This window comes from Heptranchias perlo, unplaced genomic scaffold, assembly GCF_035084215.1.
Source record: "Heptranchias perlo isolate sHepPer1 unplaced genomic scaffold, sHepPer1.hap1 HAP1_SCAFFOLD_59, whole genome shotgun sequence".
Lineage (NCBI taxonomy): Eukaryota > Metazoa > Chordata > Chondrichthyes > Hexanchiformes > Hexanchidae > Heptranchias > Heptranchias perlo.
Genome location: NW_027139612.1, coordinates 2,455,454 through 2,468,472, shown reverse-complemented (window position 1 = coordinate 2,468,472; position 13,019 = coordinate 2,455,454). Strand labels below are relative to the sequence as shown.

At 45.3% G+C, this 13,019-nt stretch overlaps 2 non-coding genes across 2 annotated transcripts; both read right to left on the bottom strand.

Annotated features, from left to right (window-relative positions):
* Positions 1 to 7,326: 7,326 nt before the first annotated feature.
* trnak-cuu (transfer RNA lysine (anticodon CUU)) lies at positions 7,327 to 7,398 on the bottom strand. Its single transcript has one exon. It is a non-coding gene; the product is annotated as a tRNA-Lys (tRNA).
* A 1,841-nt stretch (positions 7,399 to 9,239) lies between these two features.
* Positions 9,240 to 9,311, bottom strand: trnaw-cca (transfer RNA tryptophan (anticodon CCA)). The gene has a single exon. It is a non-coding gene; the product is annotated as a tRNA-Trp (tRNA).
* Positions 9,312 to 13,019: the final 3,708 nt, after the last annotated feature.

The window sequence follows — 13,019 nt, the reverse complement described above, 5'->3', positions numbered from 1 at the left end:
ACGCCTCGATTATTAAATTCTCATCCTTGCTTTCAAATCCCACCATGGCCCTCGCCCCCTCCCTATCTCCCTAACCTCCTCCAGCCCTGCAACCCTCCGAGATCATGTGGCTAGAAGAGCCGGTCAGAGGCTGGGTATTCTGCGGCGAGTGACTCACCTCCTGACTCCCCAAAGCCTTTTCACCATCGACAAGGCACAAGTCAGGAGTGTGATGGAAAACTCTCCACTTGCCTGGATGAGTGCAGCTCCAACAACGCTCAAGAAGCTCGACACAATCCAAGACAAAGCAGCCCGCTTGATCAGCACCACATCCACCACCCTAAACATTCACTCCCTTCACCACTGGCGCACTGTGGCTGCAGTGTGCACCATCCACAGGATGCACTGCAGCTGCAGCAACTCGCCAAGGCTTCTTCGACATAGAATCACAGAAGTTACAACATGGAAACAGGCCCTTCGGCCCAACATGTCCATGTCGCCCAGTTTATACCACTAAGCTAGTCCCAATTGCCTGCACTTGGCCCATATCCCTCTATACCCATCTTACCCATGTAACTGTCCAAATGCTTTTTAAAAGACAAAATTGTACCCGCCTCTACTACTGCCTCTGGCAGCTCGTTCCAGACACTCACCACCCTTTGAGTGAAAAAATTGCCCCTCTGGACCCTTTTGTATCTCTCCCCTCTCACCTTAAATCTATGTCCCCTCGTTATAGACTCCCCTACCTTTGGGAAAAGATTTTGACTATCTACCTTATCTATGCCCCTCATTATTTTATAGACTTCTATAAGATCTCCCCTTAACCTCCTACTCTGCAGGGAATAAAGCCCCAGTCTATCTAACCTCTCCCTATAAGTCAAACCATCAAGTCCCAGTAGCATCCGAGTAAATCTTTTCTGCACTCTTTCTAGTTTAATAATATCCTTTCTATAATAGGGTGACCAGAACTGTACACAGTATTCCAAGTGTGGCCTTACTAATGTCCTGTACAACTCCAACAAGACATCCCAACTCCTGTATTCAATGTTCTGACTAATGAAACCAAGCATGCCGAATGCCTTCTTCACCACCCTATCCACCTGTGACTCCACTTTCAAGGAGCTATGAACCTGTACTCCAAGATCTCTTTGTTCTATAACTCTCCCCAACGCCCTACCATTAACGGAGTAGATCCTGGCCCGATTCGATCTACCAAAATGCATCACCTCACATTTATCTAAATTAAACTCCATCTGCCATTCATCGGCCCACTGGCCCAATTTATCAAGGTCCCGCTTCAATCCTAGATAACCTTCTTCACTGTCCACAATGCCACCAATCTTGGTGTCATCTGCAAACTTACTAACCATGCCTCCTAAATTCTCATCCAAATCATTAATATAAATAACAAATAACAGCGGACCCAGCACCGATCCCTGTGGCACACTGCTGGACACAGGCCTCCAGTTTGAAAAACAACCCTCTGCAACCACCCTCTGTCTTCTGTCGTCAAGCCAATTTTGTATCCAATTGGCTATCTCACCTTGGATCCCATGAGATTTAACCTTATGTAACAACCGACCATGCGGTACCTTGTCAAAAGCTTTGCTGAAGTCCATGTAGACCACGTCTACTGCACAGCCCTCATCTATCTTCTTGGTTACCACTTCAAAAAACTCAATCAAATTCGTGAGACATGATTTTCCTCTCACAAAACCATGCTGACTGTTCCTAATCAGTCCCTGCCTCTCCAAATGCCTGTAGATCCTGTCCCTCAGAATACCCTCTAACAACTTACCCACTACAGATGTCAGGCTCACCGGTCTGTAGTTCCCAGGCTTTTCCCTGCCGCCCTTCTTAAACAAAGGCACGACATTTGCTACCCTCCAATCTTCAGGCACCTCACCTGTAGCTGTCGATGATTCAAATATCTCTGCTCGGGGACCCGCAATTTCCTCCCTAACCTCCCATAACGTCCTGGGATACATTTCATCAGGTCCCGGAGATTTATCTACCTTGATGCGCGTTAAGACTTCCAGCACCTCCCTCTCTGTAATATGTACACTCCTCAAGACATCACTATTTATTTCCCCAAGTTCCCTAACATCCATGGCTTTCTCAACCGTAAAGACCGATGTGAAATATTCATTCAGGATCTCACCCATCCCTTGTGGTTCCGCACATAGATGACCTTGTTGATCCTTAAGAGGCCCTGCTCTCTCCCCAGTTACTCTTTTGCCCTTTATGTACTTGTAGAAGCTCTTTGGATTCTCCTTTGCCTTATCTGCCAATAATTGACAGCACCTCCCAAACACGCGATCTCTACCACCTAGAAGGACAAGAGCAGCAGGCACATGGGAACACCACCAACTGCACGTTCCCCTCCAAGTCACACACCATCCAGACTTGGAAATATATCGCCGTTCCTTCAGTGTCGCTGCGTCAAAATCCTGGAACTCCCTTCCGAACAGCACTGTGGGAGAACCGTCACCACACGGACTGCAGCAGTTCAAGAAGACGGCTCACCACCACCTTCTCAAGGGCAATTCGGGATGGGCAATAAATGCTGGCCTTGCCAGCGACGCCCACATCCCATGAACGAATAAAAAAAATTCTCTGTGCTCCTCCAATTCTGGCCTCTTGCGCATCCCCGATTTTAATCGCTCCACCATTGGTGGCTGTGCCTTCAGCTGCCTAGGCCCTAAGCTCTGGAATTCCCTCCCTGAACCTCTCCGCCTCTCTCTCCTTCAACACATACCTTAAAACCTACCTCTTCGACTGAGCTTTTGGTCACCTGTCCCAATATCTCCTTTTGTGGCTTCGTGTCAAGTTTTGTTTAATAACGCTCCTGTGAAGCACTTCGTGACGTTTTACTACGTTAAAGGCGCTATATGAATGCAGGTTGTGTCCTCTGGTTATCGGCCCTCCTGCTAATGGGAACAGCTTCTCCCCATCCATTCCTTCAAAATCCCCTCATAATTTTGAACACCTCCATGAAATCTCCCCTGAACTTTTTTTGCTCGAAGGAGAACAATCCCAGCTTCTCCAGTCTCTCCACATAACCCATCCCCGGTCACGATGGAAGGTGGAGTGTTGCAACCAGGTTTGCAAATTATTGCCAGTCGGGAGCTGGACAAATCGAAAGGAACCGAAATGACAAACAGCTTTGTGAATCTGTCGATACGCTTTGGGAAACGGAATTGGAGGCGAATAAAGGACTGACCAGAGAGGCGGCCAAGACGCAGCTGAGTCGGCATGTCCCCCTGGAACAGTTACTCTGATGTTGTGGGTGAAATTAAGAGGTCGGAGCCATTTAAAGCGCTCCCAGTCACTGCAGGTCAGGCATCAAAACCTGACATCAGCGTCTGGAGGCTCAGAATGCTATTTTTATTCGTTCAATGGATGTGGGCGTCGTTGGCGAGGCCGGCATTTATTGCCCATCCCTATTTGTCCTTGAGAAGGTGGTGGTGAGCCGCCTTCTTGAACCGCTGCAGTCCGTGTGGTGAAGGTTCTCCCACAGTGCTGTTTCGTAACAGACAAAGCACCGGTGGGCGCGCCGGTTGCAGGAGAGCTGGTTGTCGGTGATATCGATGCTGTGAGCGAGACCAGACCGTTTCCATGTTTCCACAAACAATGTCCCATCATTTATTTCTGGAAAAGCAACACTGATAGTGGACAATTGCATTTCTGTGGCTGCAACATTTTACTTTGGCTAGGTAACACGCTGCTTTAGTGTATCTTGCCGGGGAAAATCCCGGACGGTTTATGTGCCGCAATCGGTTTGCGCGTTCGGCTATGAACTGTAAAGGTTGGTGGTTAGAGCCCACCCAGAGACGAAAGTTGCACCTTTTTCTTCCCACGTTTGGATTAATTGCCTCATTCTGACAGCCCTGAAGCCGGTGCCAGGTTTAAATTCCTGATCTGCAGTAAATGGGAGCACTTTAAATGGCTCCGATCTCTTCATCTCATTTCAGGTTTTTTAATGTGTGATTTGTCTGCAAGAAAACACTCTGTGAACAATGTCATCTGAGCATGCCTGATTCGCCATAATTTACACTGCCGTCGGATATCAGGCACATGATAAAAAACAGTGAAATGTTTGTGTGGGCGCGATGCTCTGGGATTCCCTGCCTGACCATCGTCACCGATCCTTCTCTGCAGCCTTCCGAAATACAGCGCAGTGAATGTATCCCTGTGAAATGAGCTCCTGGACAGTAATACGGAAATTAGTTTGGCTGAGGGGTTATATCCATAACACAAAGCTTGAAGCACCAGGTTTCCGTAGTGTAGTGGTTATCACGTTCGCCTAACACGCGAAAAGTCCCCGGTTCGGAACCGAGTGGAAACATTTTGTAACCTTGTCCCCATGAAAAATGAGTAAGTTTTGAACGATTCACATTGCTGATTAAATGTGAACAATGTCCATGTCTCCCAGCCCTGTTAGTGCAGTCCGCTGGGAGCAGGCGATGAATGCCAGCGTGATATTGGGGGTGAAGGCTGCTTCCAATACTGTCTCACACCCGGTGCGACCTGGCGGAGATTTGATCAGACCTATCCATTCAACCAATATATGAAACGGTGTTTGAGAAACATTCATATATGTAACAACATCCAGGATTCTGTCTTCAGAGTGCGTGGCGCAAAGGTCTGACTCCAGATCAAAAGGCTGCGTGTTCACATCACATCGGGGTCACGGTTTCTTTCACCGCTCACATGAGACTGGAACGTTCCCGAATGAAGGTTTGAATTGCTTTTTCACAAAAAAAAAACAGAAGTTTGGTCTAAACCCTGACTCAGTACCAACCCAGTGACAGGGAGGGGAGCGCCTGATACCCTCATTTATTTCATGCAACAAACTGACACGAATACTGGTATTGATTCAAAATCGACCTGCAGATGGACACACACAGAAAAAAGACAACCACAGAAACAGACAGCAATTACTTGCATATATATATATATATATATATACATACATAAATATATGTGGAAACACTTAAAGGCGACTACCTAAAAATCACTTAGTGCAAATTTAAAATCACGGTTATTTAGGTCTGATAGAAATAACAATAAACATGTCAGTCAGTGCCCGCGGTGAGACGTGTGGAATTAGTTTGCTGCGAAGTTCACCGCTGGGCTAAAGTTGACGCCGTTTAAAAGACGCGAAAGGATGAGCTGATAACCAACAGGTCCCGTCAACGTCAAACACCTCTTTTCTTGTTCAATAGAGGGAGCAGAGGCGTGTACATCATCAGACGCCAGCAACTTTAAGAAATGGAACAGATAAAGGCACAGATGCAAGTTCCAAATCTTTTCAATGCAAAGTTATTTCACTTTACTGAAAGTGCCATGAGGCTGAAAACGGGTCCCAGATGATTTGCGTTCACTCGTGACTTGTTTTCCAGTATTTGTCCATCAGGTTTGCAATTCAATTTGAATTGGATATTGAAGATATTTCAGGATGATTGCAAAACATACCATGTGTAAAGCAACCATCTTGATAACTTCAATTATCACACACTCTACATCGACGCTGCAGAGGCCCCAGCACCCCTTTCAATATTGTTTTTCTTAACGCGCAGTTTTCAAAAGGGAATTGGATAAACGCTTGGATGGAAACATTTTCAGGGCAAAGGAGAAACAGCAGGCTAGTGGGACGAACTGGACAGCTCTTTCAGAGAGCTGGCACAGGCACGATGGGCCGAATGGCATCCGAATGGCGCTGCCTTATTCTATGATTCTATTAATAGATCAATTTCCGCCTTTCATTGAGCCTCCCTAAATGGAGCGCAGTAATCGTGTCCCTGTGAAATGAGCTCCTGAACAGTAATACGGAAATTAGCGTGGCTGAGCGGTTTGAAACTCTGGTCAAGCACCTTACAGGATATTTCCTCTCTGAGTTTGATTAGTTTATCAATTATCTCCCCACCTTTCCATCTTAAATGTCTTTACATATTTTTTTGATCTCTTCTTCTACTGTCATGCCCACAATACTAGTCTCCCTGGTAAATACTGAAGCAAAGTGATTATTTAATATTTCTGCCATTTTGCTGTCATTGCCTGTGAGTTTGTCGTGTGTATCCCTTAGTGGCCCGATTCCAATCCTAAACTTTCTTTGGCTGTTGATGTGTCTAGAATACTTTGCTTTTTATGATATTCCTTTTTGCCTTTCTAATAGTTCTTTAGACTTCTTTCCCAGCCTTTTCAAATTCCCCTCTCTCCTTTATTGTCTCGTCTGTGCCTTTTTCTTTAGTTTCAATTTTACCCTTATTTCTTTATTCATCCCTGGTGTGTCATTTCTGGCTCGTTTGTTCTTGCTTTTCAGTGGGATGTATTTCTCCTGGACTCAGGCATTCAGCATGCTTGGTTTCATTGGTCAGAACATTGAATGCAGGAGTTGGGATGTCTTGTTGAAGTTGTACAGGGCATTGGTGAGGCCACACTTGGAGTACTGTGTACAGTTCTGGTCACCCTATTATAGAAAGGATATTATTAAACTAGAAAGAGTGCAGAAAAGATTTACTAGGATGCTACCGGGACTTGATGGTTTGACTTACAGGGAGAGGTTAGACAGACTGGGACTTTATTCCCTGGAGAGTAGGAGGTTAAGGGGTGATCTTATAGAAGTCTATAAAATAATGAGGGGCATAGATAAGGTCGATAGTCAAAATCTTTTCCCAAAGGTAGGGGAGTCTATAACGAGGGGGCACAGATTTAAGGTGAGAGGGGAGAGATACAAAAGGATCCAGAGGGGCAATTTTTTCACTCAAAGGGTGGTGAGTGTCTGGAACGAGCTGCCAGAGGCAGTAGTAGAGGCGGGTACAATTTTGTCTTTTAAAAAGCATTTGGACAGTAACATGGGGAAGATGGGTATCGAGGGATATGGGCCAAGTGCAGGCAATTGGGACTAGCTTAGTGGTATAAACTGGGCGACATGGACATGTTGGGCCGAAGGGCCTGTTTCCATGTTGTAACTTCTTCTATGATTCTATGACTCTATTGATCATCGTTTTAAATGTTTCCCACTGCTGTTCTATTTCTTTGTCCAGGTCATTAATATGTCAAACATTTCACCGTTGGAAACTTCTCAAGTCACATCTGCATGACAAAGCCAGTTACTTTTGTGGGAGGAGCAAATCAACTTGGCAGAAAAATCAGCTGCAGCCCAATTCACAAATAAAATATTTCCACGTCTTGGTACAATTTAGTAATGTCAGAAGTGAGACTGCGACCTGAACGCAGCGCCTTAGACCGCTCGGCCATCCTGACCACCAAGCTCAGGTTTCATTCTGCATTATTTCTGCACTGTTGGCCAGTGAAAGCAGCATAAAAGTTTAAAATGGCACTCGCCCAACGTGGGCTCGAACCCACGATTCTGAGATGAAGAATCTCATGCTCTACCGACTGAGCTAGCTGGGCCAAAAGGCTTTTAACCGCCCTATCTATTATTGCAGCAAGCAGGAGAAAGACTCCATTTCAAATTATTGGAATTAATTCTGAGGGACAGGATAAACCGTCACTTCGAGAGGCACGGACGAATCAAGGACAGTCAGCATGGATTTGTTAAGGGGAGGTCGTGTTTGACGAACCTGATTGAATTTTTCGAGGAGGTGACAAGAAGGATCGATGAGGGTAGTGCAATTGATGTCGTCCACATGGATTTTCGCAAGGCTTTTGAAAAGTTCCCACATGGTAGATTGGTCAAAAAAGTAAAGGCCCATGGAATCCAGGGGAATGTGGCTTGTTGGATCCAAAATTGGCTCAGTGGCAGGAAGCAAAGGGTAATGATGTTTTTGCGGCTGGAAAGCTGTTTCCAGTGGGGTGCCGTAGGGCTCGGTACTTGGTCATTTGCTTTTTGTGGTATACATTAACGATTTGGACTTAAACGTAGGGGACATGATAGCGAGGAGGAAAGCTGTAGACTGTGGGGGGTTCAGGCAATTTTCTGATAACAAAGCAATCAATCTATCTCTGAACGAATTTTGAACGAATATGTGTGTTTGACCCGGCACAGGCACGATGGGCCGAATGATCTCCTCTTGTGGACTAACATAATACGATGATACTAATTGTTGTCAGATGGAAAAGCAACACATTCCAAATAAGAGCAGAGACAGGAAACTCGTCTAACCGCAGAACAGCACGTTGAGATATTGTATTTGAGAAGGATGAGGAGGGATAGATTATCATGGTGGTCGTCACATAGGGTATAATTTGTAACTTTGATAAGGACCATTTCATGCTGCGACAGGGGCGGAAAACTAATCGGAGAGATTCATCCCGGGTGCGGCCCCATCGTGCGCGGTGAGACGGAGGGGGGCGAGGGGAAGTGTCAGAGCTGGGGCTCACCGGCGGAAGCAGCATAAAAGATTAAAACGGTACTCGCCCAACGTGGGGCTCAAACCCACTACCCTGAGAGTTTTTAAAGAAAAGGGGGAGCAGCCACTGTCGGCATCTCTTGCTGTACTTGAAACAACACATTCCACGTACGAGCAGAGAGAGGACACCATTCAATTGCCCATTGTGTTAAACAAAATGCCATCGTTTTCCGTGGTTTGGTGGTTCCCGGTTCGATTCAGGGGAGGAGCATTATTTTGGAACTTGGTCTCCATAAACATCCCGATCGATTTTCTTCTCCTGCCAAAACGGGAGAAAGTGGCTGCTCCCTTATTCTTTGAAAGCTGCATCTTTTACTTCATTAAACAGATAACTTTGAGTGAGAGAAAACTGATCCACAATGACGCTCATTTCAAGTTTATTCCCTTTTAAACTGGAAGGATATATTGGCTTTGAACAGAGTGGCTTTTGAAAGGATCTAGTCGGGTGGGATCGACAAACCATTTCTGCTGGTGGGGGACAAGGGAACCGAACCAACCATCTACCAAGTTCTCCTGAATTCTGAGGTGCAATGGGGAACCGACCAACAAAAGCCCTTTCATTGACCGTGGAGGTTCAGACAATTTTCTGATAACAAAGCGCTCAATCCATGTCTCTTGTCTATTTCCCGATGTTTCCGGATACTGTCTGCATCTCTGCCCTGTGTTTATCTCACGATGTGTCCACATGCAGGGTGGTTTTTGAATGAAGACGTGTGATTGTCTTCTGTTTGTTACATTAAATAAATAGAGGGCATCAGTTGCTTCACTCCCTGACACTGGGGAAACAGAGGCAGACTTTAAAGCAGGGTTCTTTTACTTGTGAAGACGCAAAGAAAACATTTATTGCAGAATTATACAAACCAATTTCAAGGGAAAAAACGGTGACCCCGACGTGGTTTAAACACACAACCTTCTGATCTGGAGTCAGACGCGCTACCGTTGCGCCACGAGGCCTGGGTGCGGCAATGGGTGTTTGTTTTTCTCAATGTTTGCCAAGCACCGCTTTATAGCTCCGATATCGATGGAATGGGTTGGCTTTCAAATTCCCGCCCACTCCCACCAGATGTCAGGAAGCATCAGAAGTCGCCTTCACCTGTCAGCGGCAGCATGGCGCTCGCTTCCATCGCCTGCTGTCAGCGGACTGCAGCAAATCCAATTACATTCATCCTGCACCCAGAATTATCACATCACATGAAAAGGATGTGGGAAACTGCTCAAGATACATAACAGGAGGGGAACCTTCTGAAAAACACTTAGACTTTCGGTGTTTAGACTTCGATTCGAACTGCGAAAAAGAACGTGTGAAAATAGAAACTATGGGTGTGATGTTTATATATCAAGTGAATGTTTGTAACTGATTTCTCCCGTTACTCTGACAACTAAGGGTTGTTAATCCATCAACAATGAGTTCCGCTTGATTTTAGCACGAGTGGTTACAAAATAGCAAGTTTAATAGATTGACTTACAACAGAGTTGCACTACAGCTGTCTTCAACATTATATTCAACAGTATTATTATTATTATACAACTGTCGACAGATTACATTAATGACAAGCAATTAACACAACCTGACCTGTCTACGAATCCAGGTGTATCAGACCTGACCTTTGCGGACAGCCTGTGGCAATGAACTTCTGACTGTCCCCGATTGAGAGCTCCAACATTTGAGAAGGGAGCATGCCCTCTCTTTATACGATTCGGCTGCATTGTTCTGTACGGAAGCACCACTGATCTTAACTCATGGTCGTAAACCATCCGACTTTGCTGACTCTCAGAATCCACCAAGGATTGTTTCATGTCTTAGTGCTTATTTAGCATTTCTCCGTCATCAGGTTTTGGATGTTTATACTCGGTTCGCACAACCTGGAGTTCAGGTGTCCAGGACACCCAAGTTTCTCTGGACATCAATATTTAATAGTTTCCCACCATTTCAAAAATATTCTGTTTTTCTGTTCTTCCCACCAAAGTGAATGATCTCACATTTCCCCACATTATACTCCATCTGCCACCTTCTTGCCCACACATTTAACCTGTCTATATCCCTTTGCAGACTCTTTGTGTCCTCTTCATAGCTTACTTTCCCACCTAGCTTTGTATCATCTGCAAACTTGGATACATTACACTCGATCCCTTCATCAAGTCATTAAAAGTCTTCGACAGGTATATAAATAGTAAACGGGTAGTAAGAGGAGGGTTAAGACCGATTACAGACCAAAAAGGAGATCTATGCATGAGGTACTAAATGAGTATTTTGCATCTGTCTTTACCGAGGAAGAAAATGCTGCCTAAATCACAGTAAAAGGGGAGGTAGTTGAGATACTGGATGGGGTGAAAATTGCTAAAGACGAGATAATAAAAAGGCTGGCTGTACTTAAAGTCACCTGGTCCGAATGGGATGCATCCTCAGTTGCTGAGGGAAGTAAGGGTGCAAATTGCAGAGGTACTGGTCATAATCTTTCACTCCTCCTTCGATACAGGGTTTGGTGTCAGAGAACTGGAGAATTGCAGATGTTACACCCTTGTTCAAAATAGGGTGTAAGGATAAACCCAGCAATTACAGGCCAGTCAGTTTAACCAAGGTGGTGGGAAGCTTTGAGAAATGATAATCTGGGACAAAATTAATAGTCATTTGGACAAGTGTGGATTGATAATAGAACGCCACTGTGGATTTGTTAAAGGCAAATCGTGATTGAGTTTTGTGATGAGTTAACAGAGAGGGCTGATGAGGGCAATGTGGTTGATGTTGTGTTTCTGGCCATTCAAAAGGCTTTTGAAAAAGTGCCACAAAGTGGGCTTGTCAAAAGGGGCGATAGTGGCTGCTTCCTTATTCTTTAAAAGCGCATTATCTTATTTCAATCAACAGATAACTCTGAGTGAGCGAAAACTGATCCACAGTGGCGCTTATTTCAAGTTTATACCCGTTTAATCTGAAAGGATATATTGGCCTTGGAAGGAGTGCAGCACAGATTCACCAGGTCAGATGGAAGTGTTAAGGGAGAAAGTGAACTGCTGACTCCCACTTCTGGGGGATATCCCAAAGCGCTTCATAGAGGTTTAATCAAAAACATAAAATCATAGAATCGCAGGAGGCCATTCGGCCCATCGTGCCTGTGCCAGCTCTTTAAACTAAATGGTGCAATTTTAAAGGGGGTGCAGGAACAGAGAGACATGGGGGTATACGTGCACAAATCTTTGAAGGTGACAGGACAAGTTGAATGGATTGTAAAAAAAAATATCCGGAATCGTTGACTTTATTAATAGTGGCATAGAGTACAAAAGCAAGGAACTTATGCCAAACCTTCATAAATCACTGGTTAGGCCCCAGCTGGCCACCACACAATTCTGCCCACCACACTTTAGGATGGATGTCAAGGCCTTGGAGAAGGTGCAAAGGTGATTTACTAGAATGGTGCCAGGGATGAGGGACTTCAGTGAGGTGGAGAGACTGGATAAGCTGGGGTTGTTTTCCTTTGAGCAGAGACGGTTAAGGGGAGATTTAACAGAGGTGTTCAAAATCATGAACGGTTTTGATAGAATGAATCAGGAGAAACTTTTTCCAGTGCCAGAAAGGATGGTAACCAGAGGACACAGATTTAAGGTAATTGGCAACAGAGGTGAGACGGGGAGAATGTTTTTACGCAGCGAGTTGTCATGATCTGGAATGCGCTGCCTGAAAGGGTGGTGGAAACAGATTCAATAATAACATTCAAAGGGGAACTCGGTAAATACTTGAAGGGGAAAGTTTTGCAGTGCTATAGGGAAGGGGAAGGGGAGCGGGTCTAATTTGATAGCTCTTTCAAAGTGTTGGCACTGGCACGATGGGCCGAATGGCCTCCTTCTATGATGTTTCCATGCTGTGATTCTATGTTATCGAGTATTTTCTGATGCAGTGGATATTCGGGGCAGAGGACCAAGTGGGGATTGAGCTCGACGGCAAGTGTATACAGTTCGTTCAAAGGACTGAAGCCGATGGTTTCATTCTTCCCGTCGTTTAGCAGCAGGAAATTACTCGGCAATGCAGGCGACTTTTTTGCCTTCATTCATGGGATGTGGGTGTCAATGGCAAGGTCAGCATTTATTGCCCATCCCTAATTGCTCTTGAGAAGGTGCTGGTGAGTCGCCTTCGTGAACTGCACCTTTCATTGACTGTTTCATTGACATTTCCTGGATAGAGAGAAACTATTTCCGCTGGTTGGGGATTCTAGGACTAGGGGGCACAGTCTAAAAATTAGAGCCAGACTTTTCAGGAGTGAGATTAGAAAACATTTCTACACACAAAGGATGGAAGAAGTTTGGAACTCGCTTCCGCTCACGGCAATTGATATTTGCTTAATTGCTAATTTTAAATCTGAGATCGATAGCTTTTTGCCAACAGAAGTTATGAAGGGATATGGACCAAAGGCAGGTATACGGAGTTAGATCACAGATCAGCCATGATCTGATCAAATGGCGGAGCGGACTCGAGGGGCTGAATGGCCGACTCCTGTTCCTGTGGTACATTTCCCCAACTGTCTGTTCTCTCCGTAGTTGTTGCCTTGTGTTTAAAGCATATTTTCGTTTCAAGCTCCGTTTTGGGATGAGCCGGTGGGCGTCAAAACGTGCCGTGGATCGAGACCGGGTTGCTTATTGCGGGAAGAGCAAATCAACTGGGCCGAAAAATCA